Genomic DNA, 19,810 nt, shown 5'->3' on the forward strand with positions numbered 1-19,810 from the left:
ACAAGGATTTCTATTGAAAGTCCATTTGTTGAGATTTAAGTCCTGAGAGCGTATAAGACTTAAAAGATTGAATGCGATATGAAAATTCAGAGCTAATACTCTTTGCTTTCCATTGACTCGAAGCTGGAGAGTTTCAAATAAATATGGAGGCTCACACAGTCAATGACCTGGCAGAACAGCATCTGCTTTTTGGGGGCAGCAGGATATTTAAATATTTAATAAGGATTAAATATTTAAAGATTCTAATAAAACTCATGTTGATATTGGAGATTGTAAACCTTTCCAAAGTAACTGCTGAAGGAGGTAATAAACTTTGATGGCAAGTAGACCCCGGACAATGAGTCCACGTGCCTAACCCGGTGTCTTCTCCTGTGGCTCTACTGATTGCTTTTGTCTACACATTACAAGCTGGCCTGCCCACCCAGGCCACTGTGATCGTTTGCCTGGGCCCTTGAAAGTTCCCATTCTCTGCTGAGACAAGCCTGTGACTGATCGCTGTCTGCTGGGGAGATCTCCTGTTCTAGGGCTGTCAGTGATTTGCCTGGTTCTGACATTTATTATCTGCACACAACTCTCACAAGCCTGAGGCTGCCCAGACTCAACAGCTCCTGCCCGGTCACACATCCTCAAATGTCTTGCTCACAACCTTACCTGTGTCAGCCTGATGTGATTGATTGGAGCTGTCATACTTTGGCTTCCTCTTAGGGTCTAGCTTCGTGTTCATTAAAATTCACAAGCAACCTATTTTCATCGTAGCATCAATATCATTCTCTTTCACTATAGATGCTGCTAATACACAGCTCCAAATAATTTCTGAGTTTTATGTCTATCCATTAGATCTCAATCTCATCTTATTCCAGTATATACAATCCCAGAGAAGGAACCTGATTGGCCTAGCTAGAGTTGGGGAACTACCTTTGTATCAATTCACATGGCCAGGCCAGAGATACTGTAATTGGCCTAGCTTTAATTAGATACCTGTCCTTAGAACTGCCATTTGTAACTGCTGAGAAAGACATGAGGGAAATAGAGGTGCTCAGTTTACTAGCAGAGGCAGGGGAATTGGCAAACAATGACACAGACATTCACACACACTGCAACTACGTATGGTTGGCATTATTTGAATTCTAGGTTCAAGTTTGAACCTACAGATGTGAGCTAGAATTATAAAGAATGAATGACAGAGACAGATGTCTCCAAATCTCAGTTCCATTTATCTTTCATCTAAACATATAAGTGGTACCACAAAGTCAGAAACATAACTTTGAGCAAGTTTGCAGGAGTGAGGCTATGAAGAGTTCTAGTGGCCATCTGTTCTGGCAGATCATATTTCCAAAAAAAAATTAATCTCAAGGTCGAAGAGAATAATAAATTCTGCAGCATGAAACAATTTTAAATATCTCTAGCCTACATATGATGTTGGAAATTTAAGGAAGACTAAGACTGGGAAAGACACACGCATATGCATGTAATTACAATGCATAGGATTAAATGCAAATGGGGAAGTGCAAACTAGGTTCTAAGAGAGCAGAGAGGACGGCATCTATCAAATATGTTAGCATGTGTGAGAGTGTGTGTGAGTAGAGATTGGTTGTGTGAGAGAGAGGTTGTGTGTATATGTGTGTGAAAGGGTAACTGAGGGAGTTAACCCTTTCCGAATCCTAAAGGGTTGACGGGATTAGAGCAGAAGCACATTTCAGATCAAAAGAACACAGAAATGCCATAGGAATGTAATATATCATGATGTGCTTAAGAGACCATGAAAAGTCGACAGTTGCTGGAATAAAAAACAGAGAGGTAAGGCTGGAGAATAAGCAGAGGTTTGGGTGGGGTCTTCTAGATAAGGAACGTCTTTAATAATACTGTAAAGAACTTGAACTTTCTATTGGAGTTCATGGGAAACAAGTGAAATTGTCTAAACACGGATAAGTTTAAGGGTAACATGGAGAGTGGATTTGATGGCTACCAGACTGTATCCAGGCATTCTAATTAAAAGACTGTTGTAAATATCTGGACAAAAGATGGTAAAAGACTTAACTTTGCAATGACAGTGGGACAGGAAAGAAGGTGGGGAGAAAAGAATTCAGGAAAAACATTGAAGGTAAAGTTAGTTGTGTCCTAAACTTACCAAGTTCAAACTCCTAAAGGACTATTATAACTCTATCCTATTCCAAGTCACCCAAAGCTATTGGACACTCCTAATATTTAAAAGTAACTAAGTCTGGAGGAAGTTTATTCCATTGTGGAATAATACCCTGAATGTGTGTGAAATTTTAAGGTAAATTTGGTCTACTAGATCTCTTACTGCTCCCAAAGGAGTGACCTCTGGAAAGGGAAGTTTCTGACACCTTGTAGGAAAGAAGGGATGGATCAGGCCCAGAAAGGTATCACAAAGAGTGCAGGAGGTAAACTTTGCTTACTGTTGTTGCTTACTGGTCTGACTTTAACCACCTTTGGTTAAAGATGACCATGTTTTCCAAAGATGAACATGTTTGTAAAATGCACATCTACTCTTTAATACTGCATTACATAAACTTTCAGCATAATGAGCATGCATAGATAGGAAGTTTGCTTTACTTGTATTATCAATGGACTCTTAACTGTCCTTCTCTGAAACTAATGTTCTTAAACTTCGGTTAAACACAAATTAAAAATAATAATCTTTTAGTTATTCTTAGATTGCTTCCTGCAGTCTGATCTTTCCATCCAGGTTTTCGTGCAGTTGGAATCTAATTGGATCAGACAATGCCCGAGGTTCCCTCCAGCTCCCTAGTACCACAACTAATTAGCAGAAATTCTACTTTAATAATACAGTTGCTGCAGGTCAAGAAAGAAAAGCAAAGCAGAAATGGAAATCTCAGCTTAATGAACATTGAAAAAAGATTAGAAGTGAGTTAAATTTCGGTGTGATAATTAATTACAGTCCAACAAGAACAAAATTCTATGAATATTGACTAGCTGTAATTAAGCTATATTTATTCACACAATTATCTCCTCCAACATCACCTCCACTTCTGAGGGGGGAGAAAGAGAATATCTTCTTTCAAGAATTCTTACGTATTGTCAAGATATGCAACAATCTCAAGTCTGTGGAGATGTAATAATTATCAAGGTAATATTAAATATATAAGTAATTATAACTGCATGTACTCATTCATATTATCTAGCTAAATTTTAATTACTTATTTCTAATTTGGAAAGATATACTTTTGTCTCAAAAACCTTGGCAAAAGATGGCTACACCAAGACGCAGTAGCTGGTGTGGAAGGTTATCTTCTGTGATTTTTTTCCCCCTTAAAAGAGTGACAGTTTCAGAATATTTTATGCATGTATACACGAACTGGGACATCACATTGTGCCCCATAAATATATGTAATTACTATTTGTCAATTTTAAAAAGAGAAAAAAAGATTTAAAAATCAGATGTATTTTTAGAAGCAGTTACTATAATGTGTTTGAATGTTTAACTGTATTCTTTGAAATTCCCATAGGCCAGGGTGCTACTTACTCTTGTAAGAGTAACGTGTTACAGGGAACTTCCCAGAGAGAAGATTTACGCCAGGGTTGAGCCATCAGAGTGATGGTTCTTACACCACAACTTTGTTTCTTTTCTATGTCCCAGAAGTCAGAGAAACTGAATTCTGTTTCATGTACCAGGACAGGCAAAAGGAAAGAGGAACAGCCTGAGAAATGACTGTTTTTCTACCAAAGGAGCAGAAAGTTAGTCAATATAAGCTGTGTAGACTGGGAGAATTAGGCAACCTGCAGTTATTCACATAACTTATATTGCCTACATGGACAGGCGGAATAAGGAGAATCACAGTCTGGGCTATCACTTCAGATAGAGATTCTTCTGATCACATTAATGCAGATTGGGCAGAGAGAGGTAGATCTAACAGCGACAGGAATTAAAGGGGTAATAATATTTAGGTCCACAGATCCATCCAAATCAAGTGAGTGCTAGCAGCAAGCTTGCAACAGTTAGGGACTGCCAAATATCTGCGTGAGGCTCTACATTTCCCAGCTTCCCACGCGTCTCAGAAGGGCCACGTAACTAACTTTTCCCAGCAGACTTAAAGGAAGTGATGTTTACTTCCTGTCACTTTAGTAAAGTCACGTTTGCTTCCTGTCACCTCCAACTGCATTGGAGCATTGTCTAATTGGGCATTGTGTGATCCAATTAGACTCCGACTGCACAAAGACCTGTTTCCACTTCACCCCTGTGCTCCCGGAGCAGGTCTGCGTGACTGGGAGAGAAGGATTCTGGGAGGGCTAGCCCACAATATGGAAGGAGGCGGAGTCACACAGCCATGACTTGGGGGAGAGCCACACGGGTGAATTGTTGACGTGATCAAGAAATGAAAGTGTATTGGGCTAAGCCACGGAGATTTCAGAGTTTATTTGTTTCAGCAGCATAATCAACTTCACGATTAAAAGAAGAGGATATGGATTCCAGAATCTTATCAAAATGGGATATCAAAGGGGTTTAAACTCAGGAAACAAAATGGAAGCACTACTACGGTGAATCTCTGGAAGTACCACATTAGAAGGCAGATGAAACTTCCAAGGACTTGGGTGTGGCAGTTAGGCTTCCCCAGTTATTTAGCTGAATGGGCAGAGCAGGGCGCAAGATGTGGTAAAGAATTTGAGGGCCAAACCCATTTTGTCTTGGAGTGAAGGCTGTGATCCTCAACTCTGGCTTCAAGTTATGTTTCAGTTAAATCACAAAAATGCTGATGTTTGGGCTTTAAGTCAAATCAATTAAATCAGAATCTCTGGAGATGAGATCACGATATTGTTATATTTTTAAAGTTATCCTAGTAGTGCTGATACGTAGCTAGATTGGGAATCCCTGAGTTGATGTAACTAGAGGCATATATTTTCACAAAGGGGTCTGAAGCTGCTTAAGAGCTTTGTCTCAATAGAAATTGCTTTAGGAAGCCTAGATCCCAAAGGAAAGAAATACAGCTAGATTCAGATATGAGGAACTGGAAAAGAAGAATATTTTAGCATCAGTCTCTCAAGACAAAAAGAGGTAGTGACTTAAGTCAAAGTACTTCCATCAACAGAGATTATATGAAATAAATACTGTTAATGAATATTACTATTATTTTCTTCTCAGTCTACTAAATGCATTTAAAATATGGGAAGAAATCATCGATGTACAGAATGAATATTTAATATAGAATCATTTTTTTTCTGGTAAATATACAAAACTAGTAAACATTAACAAGATGTTACAGAAATACAGACACTGAACAATTGCTGGCAATCTTTTCTGTTTATATATAGCCATTGAAGGATATGTTTGATTATATGAAAATAGACAGGTCAGTGCATCCCAAATGGGGAGAATACTCTAGCAAGCTAGAAATTTCCAAATTTGTGTAGACCCAGATAAATAGAATATTTATTGATATTTATCCAATATTTATAGAATATTTATGCAATATCCTATTGCTGATCTAATCCACGTTCAGCAAGGAAGATCAGTTTCCCACCAGATGTGAGTGAATCTTAATGGAAAGGTATACATTAATTTCATTTAGTCATTTATAACTTTTACTCAAAAATTTTCTTTGTTTTTGGACCATTAACATCTAGTAGGGTGACAAACTTGAAAATATCTGCTGGTAATGAAAGATATTTATTGAACAGTAACTTATTATTTAGTTTTAACAATTTAAAAAGGTTACCAAACAACACACAACTTTGCTACACTAAGTTGCACTTGTGCCAAAGTTTTAAAATTTTCTTTACTTGGAATCAGAGTCAACTTTCTTAGTAACTTTGGTCCTTAAAACATCGTCATATTTGGTTAGATTTAATTCGATAAGGGGCACTTTCCTACTAATGTACCCTCAGCAGGAAATCCAGATCATAAAAATTCCAGGGAACAACATCAATAACTTATTTTATAGAAACAGTTTTGGATTATGCCAATCAATTCACCAGTCCATGATTTCAAAGATTGTTTCATCAGTCTTGTATCATTCATGTCATAGAACATAAAATAAGCCCTTTAACAAGAATTTGGATTTCATTCTATAAGAAAGACAAGGTCATTTTTAAAAAGCAAATCAGCTACCAAGAGTGCTATGAGAAGAATGCCTGCAAAGAAAAATGGTTATAGAGCCTTCAGCCCTATTCCATAAATCTTGACTTATATTTTTCCCTTCTGCTTCTAGGAGATAGTTTGCTTCTTATATGGTTCCCTAAGGGAAGTTCCAGTACTACATGGGGCTAAGAAATATAATTTGCTCTTTTACTATTTGAAATTCAAGTTATTAAAGTACCATGGACTCAGTGAAGTATGACTCATATCCATATGACCCACCTTAGAAGGAGCCATACACACTGCCTCGTACAATGATATCCTAATAATGTAAAACTAATAATTAATTTTTGGGGAACCAATCAATTTAGAATCAAAGCCCCTCTGTTATGTAACAAAATGCCTACAGAATGCACATTCTTTTCTACATTGAAAGACAAGTGACCATTTCCCTTCAGCAGACTCCTATTGTAAGATCAATATGTGTAAAATATTGATCTTATGCCCTCTATTGAATTAAAGTTTGAACTGTGTATCTTATTTGGGTGACATATTTCATTTGTATCATATGTTTTTATTTGGTTTGAAATTTCAAGAAGCTAAATTTGATGTCAGCTTTCCAAGATTTCTACCTTTTACATTTGCTAAGTTCTTGAAAAACAGTAAGGAACACATCTCTTCATATATTCACTTACTACAGATGAAGTACCTAGTCAGTATTTTTCTAGGAGCTGTGGATACAACAGTGATCTAGAAGGTGTCATATTTGGCCTCTCTCAGGGAGAAAGACAGACAACAAAAATAACATCTTATTTGAAGGCCCTATAGCCATTTTTCTTTGTTGGCATGCTTCTCAAAGCATTCTTGCTAGCTGATTTGCTTCTTAAAAATGACCTTGTCTTTCTTATAGAATCACGTCCAAGTTGTAAAGATGTTAAGGAAGAAGCAATTAAAATGAGATTTGAAAGATCAGTCAGTCAAGGAAGAAGAGAAAGAGTATTCAAGGAGAGGAAACAACCAGTAGGAAGGCAAAAGAGCACAGGCCTGTTTTAAGAGAGAAAAGTTCAATACGGCAAGTCTGTATTCAGTTTTGATGGTAGGAGAGTGTTTGACTAATGGTTGTGAATGTGCTTGGAGAATTAAGTCTAGCTTGTGAAGGGCCTTATGAGCCAGGCTAACATGAAAACTGGAACATAAGAATAACTGTGGCAAGAGTAGAGCTGTTGTATTAGTCTATTCTCATGTTGCTATACGGACATACCCAAGACTGGGAAATTTATAAAGCAAAGGGGTTTAATTGACTCACACTTCCGCATGACTGGGGAGGCCTCAGGAAACTTACAATCATGGGGAAGGGGAAGCAAACATGTTCTTCTTCACATGGCAGCAGGAGACAGAAGTGCTGAGAAAGGGGGAAAAGCCCCTTATAAAACCCTCAGATCTCATGAGAATTCACTCATCACCACGAGAACAGCATGCGAGTAACTGCCCCCAAAATGTAATTACCTCCTGCTGGGTCCCTCCCACAACACATGGGGATTATGGGAACTACAATTCAGGATGAGATTTGGTTGGGGACACAGCCAAACCATATCAGTTGTGTTTCAAAATGATATTCGTAGAATGAAAATTAGATAATAAAAATCAAGAATGGAAACAGGGACACTAATTGGGAGGCTGCTATGGTAACTGATGTGAGGAAAGGAATGGTCCCCAAAAAGATATGTCCATGTTCTAATTCCCAGAACTGTATTTGGAAAGGGTCTTTGCAGGTGTAATTACATTGAGGATCCTGAGGTGTAGGGTTCATACTGGATTACCTGGGTCAGCCCTAAATACAATGGTGAGTATTTTTGTAAGAGACATACAGGGGAGATGTGACAGACAGAAAAAGAGAAGGCCATGTGACTGTAGAGGCAGAGATTTCAGCATGAGCTGAGGAATGTTGACAGCACCAGAAACTGGGAGAGGTAAGGAAGGTTTTTCCTCTAGGGATTCCAGAGGGAGTATGGCTCTGCTGACACACTGTTTTCAGACTTCCGGTCTCCAGAATGTCAAGAGAACAAATTTCTGTTGTTTTTAGTTAAAATTTTTTGGTAATTTATTATGGCAGCCACAGGTAACTAACACAGCAAGGCAAAAGCAAAACACAGGCAGAAGAAAAGGAGAAAACCTGGTCCATTTGGGTCACTGTACAAGTCCAGTAGTGCAGGACCTAACAATATCTGTGAGTGAGAAGCTGGAAATGAGGTTGGACAGATAAGCAGGAGGTTATGTTTGTGAAAGGCTGCTGGGTCTGATTGCACATGAAATGCCAGAAGATCAGTGAGTGGATCAGACTGGCTGGAAGAGGATTACATTTTTGAGCAGTGGAAAGGAAAACTGGAAAGGGAAAGGGAGGAGCAATGAACAGAACACTTTTTTTTTTTTTTTTTTTTTTCAGAGAAGGGGTCTATGGTAGTGCAGGGAAAGAACTGGAAAGGGCTTGATTGGGGAAATTTATACCCTACTCCAAATAGGGCAATGTCTTAGTTACCTTGGGCTACTATGACAAATACCACAGGCTAGGTGATTCAAACAATAGAAATCTATTTCTCATAGTTCTGGAGGCTGGAAAGTCCAAGATCAAGGTGCTGGCAAATTTGGTTCTTGGTGAGGACTTACTTTCTGGCCACCATCTTGCTGTGTCTTCACATTGCAGAGAGAAGCAGCTTTGGTGGTTCTTCCTCTTTTTATAAGGATCCTAATCCCATCATAGTGGGGGATCCACCCTCCTAACCTCATCTAAACCTAATTCTCTGTTAAAGGCCCCACCATCCTAATGCCATCATGTTGGGGATTAGGGCTGCAATATATGAATTTTACGGTGGCACAAACATTCAGTCCATAACAGGCAAGAAATTAAACTATCCATGCATCAGATGTGGGCCACATAGGAAAGACGGTCAGCCTGGAGCTCTTCTAGGTCCTGGGAGTACCACCTGGAAGGGCAATGGGCTACAATAGGAGAGTCTGAGTCTTTGTGGAGCGGATGAGGGAAGGCCAGGAAGTGATGCAAGGAGGAAGGGAAAGCAGACACTTGTAGCAGATGCCAGCAAGGCTTCCAGGCTTAGGGGAGAGGCTGTGTCTAAGTACTGGAGGCTGCTATTAGAGAGGCCCAGTGGCTTAGGACAGTACTTATCAGGAGCTGAACAAGAACTTTCCTCTTTTAGTCTCTCCCCAACCACAGATCTCACACTGGTGGGCCTGCATTGGGGGTGGGGAGGACTTCTGGGTGGGAAATGAGTGGGAAGAGAGAGCAATTGGCCACACCCCTCTCCCCAAGGGCAGGTGACCCACTGACTGCTGGTCTCAGCTGGAAGATGGGGATAAGCCTTGCATGAAGTCTAAGATGTTTACTGACAGATTAGACATTTAAAATTTCTGAGTTAGAGTGTTTTGAGACATAGAAGACTTAAGGACTAAGAGTAAGCAGGAAAGTCATAGATGTACCAAACTTTCAGCGATCAGAGTAGAAACTTTCCTGTAAAACAGTAGTGGGACAGAGTTGTGTTTTGCTTATCTATTAAGCATCATACTTGTACCATGTACCATTTAGATTTTCAAAGAAAAGGATGGACATTTCATCCAAGAAATCCTAGTGAGTGACATATTTCCTTAGAATAAAATCAGTAAGGCCGGGCGCAGTGGCTTATGCCTGTAATCCCAGCACTTTGGGAGGCCAAGGCGGGCAGATCATGAAGTCAGGAGATCGAGACCATCCTGGCCAACATGGTGAAACCCCATCTCTACTAAAAATACAAAAATTAGCTGGGTGTGGCGGCACATGCCTGTAATCCTAGCTACTCGGGAGGCTGAAGCAGGAGAATCACTTGAACCAGGGAGTTGGAGGTTGCAGTGAGCCGAGATTGCGCCACTGCACTCCAGCCTGGTGACAGAGCGAGACTTCGTCTAAATAAATAAATAAAATAAAATAAAATCAGTAAGATGGCAAAGGCCTGTTCTGAATAGATGCTTCCCTAGTTCTCTAGTGCTAAACTTAAGATAGACAAATCATGTTGCGCAATGTATTTGGTTAATGTTATCACTTCTAATTCTTACAGGTTTTATACAGAAATTTCTAAAGCATCACATTCACATTCCATTTGTTTTCCCTAGCCAAGAGAGGTCTGTAACATGGTAAACACAAAAGACTCAGAATTGAAAACTGGAATTGAAAAGACTTTTCTATTCTGTTCACAAGGACCTTCTTTTCCCCCTTGGTTCTCCACTTAATCTTTTGGTCTCATTTTCGTCATCTGTACGGTGGAGATAATGGGTCCCAATTTCATTTTATGTTTTCTCGATGGAAGGATTCCCACAGTTAGACTGAATGAAAACCTGACCAGTAATACCCACTTATCTACCTCTCTGAAGTGCTGTAAGAATTAATGACAGCTTGCAAAGTGTACTGACGATGAAGAACACACCATGAGAGAAAGAGAGGTGATGAGTATTATTAAAAGTGTCAAAGGATAAGTGTATCTTAATGAATGTGGATAAACACATACACCAAAGGATCTTGGCTTGCTTGTCCTAGTACCTCAGTGCCTTAGGGTAGAAAGAAATATGTATAATATCTGAGTAGAAAAATAAAAGCAGTAAAAAAAAATCTGTCCATCCAGGACATTAGTAGTGAAATCATTTTTACATCCTAAAATATTTCATCCTAAATTTTAAAAATAAAGCACTGATTTATGCACCTCAAATCTAATGAAATCAAGCAATATGTCTTGGAAATTTAGAACAGTCTATATAGGAAGGCAAAGTACTAAAGACAAAGATGTTCAGAAATTGAGTCAAGCCAAACAGATCAAAGATACTCTGCTCCCCAATGCAAAAGGCAGCATGGACAGAATTTATTTGCTATGTATAGAAGTGAGAACTGCTTTTTTTTTTTTTGATCTTGCAAAGGAGATGAAATGGATATGTGAATGTTGCTTGCTTAGGAGGACAGTCTGGGAGCGGGCAAAAATGCACAGCAAATTTGACAGGAAGAGTAACTAATAATTACTTTGGTTAGTTATATTTACAAAGCAATAAGAGAATAATAAGTCACTTATGAAGTTAAATAAATTTAAAGAAAATTAAGGTAGTTGTTTCCTTCCTGTACACAAATTATTTCAGGCTATGAACTCTCCAGCAAGTAAATAATAAATTATTTGGCTTTTACAATTTATCTTGGTCTTGATGCACACAAGGGCAAGATATGACAGTGTCTATTTCTTCTAGAGGACTCCAATTTGTTGTATATATAAGCAGGTGTCCATAAGTCTCATTATATACTATGTTTAGCTTCACATACATTTTCTGTTTTCTATTGTTTGTTTCTATGTTGTAATATGCCAATGAGCTATAGGTAATGTTGGAGAAGAGACTTTTTTTAAGATCTCTTATCTTTCATACCATATGTGAAACAGGTGGTAGTCTGCTCTCATAGACGAATATTTCTGTGATGAATTTTTTCTTTTTATTTCTTATTCACATAAGCTAATTTATTTTTGCCAAAGTGTTTACATTCTACCCTATAGATGTGGTCTGAGTGTATTTGCTGTAGTCAAAAGTCTCTGTTTTATACTTGATTTTGGAGCTAGGTGGGACAAGGAAAATGCAAGTAGATGGAACTCATGGTGGTCTTAATGTTATCATTTCTTCTTTAAACAAGGCTCAATTTTAGAGCTGTGCTGTAGTCCACAAAACAATCAGTCTCTATGACAATAATTCTAATTTTGGTAGAATAATTTTAACACTGCTAAAAGTACTTGGAGAGACTTCATTTATGTAGGATATTAGTGAGATAATTTGGAACCTGTTCCTGAGTGGGGGCCATACTTGCAAATATTTAAATCCTGCCTTCTTTAGTCACTTGTTTCATTCTTTAAAAAAAGAAAATAGCAATTTGAGGTATATGATCAAAATTAAATAAAAACTCTATTTAAAGAGTATATTACTGAGTATTATATTTTCTTGGTAAAAAATTAAAGTATTATGAAACAAATCTTGAATAAATAACTAAAAATCCCATATTTAATAAATTAATTATAGAGTGAAAATTTTCCTTTGAAATCCTCTCTTCAACACACTATAATATTTGTATGTATGTGAAATTCTTCCCTATTCCAAATTTACTATCTCATTTCTGTTCACTTTTGTGTCCACAGAGTATCTGCCTGGAAACCCTGTTGCCTGGAGACCACTCTTGAAGAACATCCACTGCTGTGGCCTCTTAAAGATTTAAGACATCTAATGAAGGGCTGACAGAAATCATCAATTTGCTCCTCAGTAAGTAATATTTTTAAGTCACAATAAAACACTTACCTGGATATTATTTATTCAGATAATCATAACATCTCAAGTATAGGATGCAAAGGGGAAAAATACCTTTGAAAAATTTGAATTGTACAAATCCATACAAAGGAGAGATGGGACAAAAATAAAATATGCATTTTCTTCATGGAAGACGCTGTCAGGTCCTGCTATTAATTATTTATTCAGATTTTAAAAACTATTCAAAAAGGCTTTACTTATATTTTGAACTCTATTGTGTATTATCATTCTCTGTAGCCCAAAGGAATTTTGAAGCAGAAATTCAATAAATGGCATAAGGATACTGGAAAAGTAGATGAAAGGAGACATGATGCAGCCAAAAGAATTCCATATCAACTTGAGGCATTCTGGAGAGGGTTCAAGAATCCAGCATATCTTAACAATGTCCAAGTATCTCACAATATGATGGCAGAATTTGTCACCAGTAACAGACACCGAGTACAAATTATTATTATTTTATTTTACTCTTTGTGATTTATTTATTTACTTATTTTTGAGTCAGAGTCTTGCCCTGTCACATACATTTATTTATTTATTTATTTATTTATTTATTTATTTATTTATTTTTGAGACAGAGTCTCGCCCTGTCACCCAGGCTGGAGTGCAATGGTGCCATCTTGGCTCACTGCAACCTCTGCCTCCCGGGTTCAAGCGATTCTCCTGCCTCAGCCTCCTGAGTAGCTGGGATTACAGGTGTGTGCCACCACGCCTGGCTAATTTTTTGTATCTTTAGTAGAGATGGAGTTTAACCATATAGGATAGGCTGAAATTATTATTATTTAAAAAATGATTTAAAAATTTTTTGTGAGTACATAGTAGGTATATATATTTATGGAGTACATGAGGTGTTTTGATACAGGCATGCAATGTGAAATAAGTACATCATGAAGAATGAAGTATCCATCCCCTCAAGCATTTATCCTTTCAGTTACAAATAATCCAATTACATTCTTTAAGTTGTTTTAAAATGTACAATTAAGTTATTATTGACTATAGTCACCATATTGTGCTATCATATAGTAGGTCTTATTCATTCTTTCTGTTGTTTTGTACCCTTTAACCATCCTCACCTCCATCCAATTCCCTGACTACCCTTCCCAGCCTCTGGTAAACACCCTTCTACTCTCTGTGTCCATGAGTTCAATTGATTTGATTTTTAGATCCCACAAAAAATGAGAACATGCAATGTTTGTCTTTCTGTGCCTGGCTTATTTCACTGAACATAATGATCTCCAGTTCCATCCATGTCCCCGAATACAAATTAATACATGGTAGAAGCTGTGCTCTGTTTAAGAAGTTAGGAACATATTCAGGCTATATTTTGCATTTTTGAAAGATGGTCAAAATATTTTAAAAATGTTTATGCTGAAAGGAAAAAGTTCTGTGAACTAGAACATTTACATGAATTAAAACGTAGCTCAGAGATGAAATCTGAAAGAAAACATGGCCCCTCTTTGCTAAACTTCATAGTTTTGATGCTGTTAATTACACTTTGTTTTTCATATGATGCCTCATGGTGACCAAAATAAGGTAAATTATTTTGAATTAATATTCCCTCCAAAAATTGTTATCCCCAAGCATGTAAAAAGTAAAAAGCAATAAAAGCCCAAGTTGCAAAGAAAGATGTGCTTCTACAAGAGCATTTGGAGGCTGCTGGAAGGTGGTGCATTCCAGAGAGCTTAAGATTGAGCTTTGATAACAGACAGACCCAAATTTCTACCACATTTCACAATGTGACTGTGCATTGGCTGCTCAACCTTGCTAAGCTTCAATATTTTTGTGTAAGAAAAATATACGTATTTATTTTACCTAAAGGTTGTTAAAAGAATTAAATGAGTGTGTGTATATAACCAGAGTGCCTGGAACATTAAATGCTTAATGCACATTAGCTATTACCCTTATCATTATTATCAAGTTAAATTAAGCCAATATAATCATAAAGTTGGAAGCTGAGTTTATGAGGGCAGTGGCAAAGCCACCTAGCTAATCATGAGCTGCTGTTTAACAAAATGAAAGGAAGTTATTGTTTACATAACACCACACAAAGAGGACATTTTGGAGAAACTAGGTTAATATAAAAAAAAAGGTTTTTAATGCTTTTCGTAAGCGCGAGAGAAGAAATTGAGATAACGTTGCATTAAGGAACTATTTAGTCTTGGGAGATACAAAAAATCAAAGTACTGGCCCACTTTTACCCTTTCCCTGCTTTGTTAATCCTTTATTGAGATATAATTCACACCAGTACAATATAAACATATTAAATATGCTGCATGATGAATTTTATGATTTTATGTATATGCCCATGGAACCGTGACCACACCAACATATAGCACGCATCCGTCATCTCAATAGGCCCCTTGTGCCCGTTACGGTCAATCGACCACCCATTTCCCAAAGGTTCAGATGATAGGAAGGTTCAGATTTCCCTCTTAATCTAGAAAAAGGGCCCTTGAGAATTTTGAAGTCCTCTTTCTTTTCCCTAGCTAGACTTTAATTCTCAAATTAATTCTCATTTAATTTTACTTTAATTCTAGGTCATCATGCCTCTAGCCTACAGTCATGCTCTCATCGAAATGCCCCTGCTTAATTTATCTGCATTGTGACATTCTTCTGACATTTAGGGGGCTTTCTCTTAGCTATTATGTTAATGAGGTTTCGCTGCACTTTTGGATTCACGAATCCCATAAATACTATTATTTTTGACTGTCACTGTATTGTGTTTTACAAGGCATCCTGGGCCAAGGCTAAGTAAGGAGACAGAGGAGCTTTCAGGAGACATGGAGGTGAACGCTAGGGGCAGCTACACTCTCAAACTCAACTTTCCTGAAGATGGTTTTCTGGTTCTAGTTTCAGTGTCAAATCATGATGCAACAGCAGAGTGAACTCAGTGTTTTTGGTATGAAGAAGATCTCCATGTGTTTCCATCATCAGCATCTCCTGTGCTCTTAATCTTACCCTGGATACTTGACCCAGGTGCCCATGCTGTGAATTCTTTCATTGTAGGAAAGAGAAACAGGTACAAAAGATGTATGGACCTCTCATGGCTAAGGTTCCTAGCCAATCTAGGTGGGTGCCCACTTGCTAAAATGACCCTGATCCCTCCTTTGGCCACTTGACCACTGGTAACTCTACAAGCAAAGAAGCCCTCAGTGACCAGAAACATAGGATCCCAGGTTTAAAAAGCTGATCACAGAGAAAGTAGAAAAATCCATAATATCATCCTTTTCACAGCAGTACTTATCAGCTTTGAGCTTGTATTTTTCCACTCACTGCATGAAAATACCAAGTGTAATAATGCAACTTCGAAAAAATCAAATAGTAGCTGTGAAAGCCCTCAGCCCACAGGTTGCTGTGATTTGCACTTGAGTATGCTCAAGGGTTCATTTTATTTTCGACTTTAAAATTCACACTCAATTTTGACACACGAGACATATGTCTCTGCTCCTTACAGTACCAATCCTGTAAAAACAGATGACTCAGCCACCAGTTACAACAGCATATTATTGCAGTATTCAACAAAACATGCCTTATGCTGACTAGAGAGAGGTTTCAAGTTGATGAGGCAGAAACAGCAATGTCCCATCTCAGAACATATGCTATACTATGGTAAGGAAAAAAGAGCCAAATATAAACACTAAACAATGTTGCATTGCTGAAATGTAATCCCTTTAAAACATTAGATGTCTTTACATTTCTCATTATTCTATTATTAATTTTAGAATATGCTCTTTTTAATGCAATCTATCTTTACACAAATTTAAAAATTCAGATTTCCAGAAGAACCAAGAAACTAGGGGCTGGTTTTTCTCAATGGGTTTCTCCTTTATACTCATAGCATCTGATGAGGTCAGCATTAAGAAGCAAGGCAATTATTTAATAGCAATGGTTGTGAGCCAAAGAAGAATAACAAAGATAAATCAATCTGGGGTGATAAAATGCCAAAAAACAGGCAGCCACCTCAAGTAAGAACAAGTTCGATATTAAAATACTGTTTTATTTTCAAGTTACCCAACAAACTGCTGAAAGAAATTACATTTTCCCTCATGAAGGAAATGACAATAAATGCCATTTTCTACCCATTGGGCATCACAGGATGGGTGTTGAGATACAGATATGACATCCTCCCAATTATGGTAATACCGGGCATTGGAGCCAGAATGGTATTTAGAGTTATCAATTCATTCAACACATATGAACACCTGTTATGTATGTGCCTTTGTTTTGGGGATGTGACATACAGAGAGTTGTCTTGTGGAGATGACAGATGTAAGCTCATAGTCACCTTTGAAATAAAGTTACCTATGAGGGATCCTGAAGGTGAGGTCAAGGAAGACTATAAATGACACAACGTATAAACAGAGGCTGAAAGCAAGAGAAAGTTGCCAGTTAGAGAAGGCAAGAAAATATCCCATGAGAAGGCATGGCATTTGCAAAGTCACAGATGTGTGAAATAGCTTAGGATGCTTGGAAAACAACAAGCAGCTTTGTGTGGCTGCAGCAAATGTTGCAATCCATAAGTGGCAAGAGTTGTTGCTAAAAATGCAGGCAGAAACTGGATCATGAGGGGTCCTTAAGCCCAAAGAGTTTAGCACATTCTTGCAGAAAGAAGAGTGACACAACCAGAAGGCCACAGAGACCCGTGGGGTTTGTTCTAGCAATTCACATGAAAGGGAATAAGGACTAGATTTGAGGTTGGGCTGGATTGTGGGAAAGCTGAATTTGAGGGGGTAGGTAAAAGAAAAAAACTTTTAGAAATGGTTACCAATCCTTGGGGTTTCTGACTTAAGCTATTGTGGCAATGGGGGCTTTTGAATGGAGTAAAGGAATACAATGGGCACAAGTTCTAGAATAGGTAGTTAGGAATGAAGAACGATTTTACTTTTTGGAGATGCTGTCTTTTGGGTACTGAGGTGGAAATGACAAAGTAAATAGTTTGTAAGATCAATGATTCATTCTATCATCACTTAGGACACTCCAAGTGATGGTTTCATATGCCATGAAATTATATCCAACTATTTTTGATGATTTACTATAGAGATTCTGGATAATAAAGATCCTTGCAAGGATCTATTTGATAACTTTATGGCAAATGTTTCAAATCAGAGGATTGCAGCTTAAGGTATTAAGGAACTTAGATAGAAGCCTGATTATCATCAATATAATGTGCATTGTGAACTAAGACCACCAGCATTGGTTTAGTGAGGATTAGCCCATGCATCAAAATAACATATGATCGAATCCACATTATATTGCAACACTCTCCATTGTAAATAACTGTTCAATGCCATAAATCTGCTTTTAGAAAACAGCCCTCTAAAAATAGAAATCAAACCATATTGCTACACTGCATCACACTCAAAGGCTTCTGATTTCACTCAGAGTAAAAGGCAAAGTCCTTACAATAGTCTACAAACCCCTCCATGATATGCCTTGTTCTCCTTGTCTCTCTAACCTCATTGCTCTTTACACTCCTTCCTCTCAGTCACTGTATTCAGCTATACTGACCTCTTTGCTGCTCCTAAAACATCAAATGCTCGACAATTCCCTTTTTCCTAGAATGTATTTCTTGCAGATATCTGTATGCTGTTAAGTCATTGGTCAAATGTTACATTTTACGTGAGTTCTTTCTTGACCACTGATTTAAAATTGTGGCACCTAAACCTTAATAACTTCCTATCCCTTTTTACTATTTTATTTTCTCCACAGAACCAAAGACCAGTTTTTGTACTTCCTTTAACATCTTAACTGGAGATGATATATTAGGAGATAATAATGGTATAATGCTGATAGCAGCTGTAGAAAGGATGTGGATGAGTTTTATTAGAATAAGCTGAGCTTATGCTGCAGTGACAACTGGCCCTCAGATCTCAGTGGCTTTACTGAAAAAGTTTATTTCTTCCTCAGTCAAAGCCTGCTTAAGTCAGATGACTCTCCAGGGTAGCTCTCCTCTATGCAGTGACTCAGTGATCCAGGATTTTTCATCCTATAGCTCTACCATCTCAATCTATGGCTTCCATGTTTGCTACTGAGGATCTCACGAAGGCTTTTATCCAACTCATTCCAGAAGTGACACACCTCATTCCTGCTCATAGCCTATTGGTCAGATCTAGTACCATGATCTCACCCAACTGGGGGTTAGGGCTGACTGGGAAGTATGATCTTCTAAGTGCTCTGGAAGGAGAGGAGACTTGGCTATTGGTGAGCACTCCTCAGGTTTTCACAGCAACCAACTCTGGAATGATCTTCTTAAGATGCATTGTAATGCAATGTAGGGAGCACAGAACAGGATTCAGCAGGGCTGGATGTAAGATCTCATTGAACTAATCACTGTTCACATGGCTTCAATTTAGGTATCCGCTCGGGAACTCTATTTTCAAACTCATGAAATGGGGAAAAATACTTACCCTGCTTATATCGGAAAGGTTTGTAAGTCCCAAATATAAAAGTCTGTAAACAGAATTTCCAAATGTAGGCAACCGTTCAAATGCCAGTACATGAATAATGCAGTATGGAGCATAGAAAACCTGCCCAGATAAGATAAAATGAATTACATTCCTATTTTACATCAATATTTATAAAGTTATCTCATTGTTAGAGCCATAGAGAATGGTATCATTTCCAGACCTGCTGGCTTAACAGCTGTGATACCTAGCCAGTGAAGTAGGGAGCTGTTTATGTATCAGCATTGCTTTATTTTCTATGTATGGAGCATTAAGAAAATGCCAAGGAAATTCAGATATATAACAAACACTTAAGATTACTGAAAGCAAAATTCATTCAACTGTGAATGAATCCAATACTGGCAACTTGTGTGGTATCTTCTGTTCTGTTGCTGGAGGACATTGGCTATTGTCCAACGTAGTCTATTGTTGCAAGGATTCATGTGTATTTAGCACAACGTATGATACTGACAAAATATCAGCTATTTGAAAAGTCTCATTAGAATGTATTTAAGGATATATTAAAATCTTTTGATAATATTAGATTTTATAGATTTGAGTACTGAGTACATTTGTTGTCAGACTTCAAAAATATTGAATTTATATATAATAATTTTGTTAGTCATTTCAAGTTTGTTGAGGATGGTAAAATATTAGCATTAATAATGATATCCTATTTGTCAGTGTTATCTATTCAAAGAGGTATTATAAATAACAAATCTAATCTTTTAAATACATTTAATACAAAATACTCAAATATGTGGATTTCTCTATTATTTTACTAGTGATTTGGGTCTTCTAGAATTCCTCAGCAGACTTTCACAACATTAGGGTAGAAGGAATCCAAATTATCTGTTTCAATTCCTTGCCAAATGAACACATTATCCCTATGGGGAATTTCTTGCTAACTGACGTTATTGTAGCATGCCATTTATTATCTGTGAGAAAG

The 19,810-nt window shown here is 37.6% G+C and overlaps 1 protein-coding gene and 1 long non-coding RNA gene across 3 annotated transcripts in view; one reads left to right on the plus strand and one right to left on the minus strand.

Annotated features, from left to right (window-relative positions):
• Positions 1–19,810, minus strand: part of CYYR1 (cysteine and tyrosine rich 1) — a 107,232-nt gene that overhangs the window by 25,281 nt on the left and 62,141 nt on the right. The gene's annotated exons all lie outside the window — the stretch shown is intronic.
• On the plus strand, positions 12,256–15,721 carry LOC134760852 (uncharacterized). Its single transcript, XR_010138878.1, has 2 exons — positions 12,256–12,376; positions 15,269–15,721. It is a non-coding gene; the product is annotated as an uncharacterized LOC134760852 (long non-coding RNA).

This window comes from Pongo abelii, chromosome 22, assembly GCF_028885655.2.
Source record: "Pongo abelii isolate AG06213 chromosome 22, NHGRI_mPonAbe1-v2.0_pri, whole genome shotgun sequence".
Classification (NCBI taxonomy): domain Eukaryota; kingdom Metazoa; phylum Chordata; class Mammalia; order Primates; family Hominidae; genus Pongo; species Pongo abelii.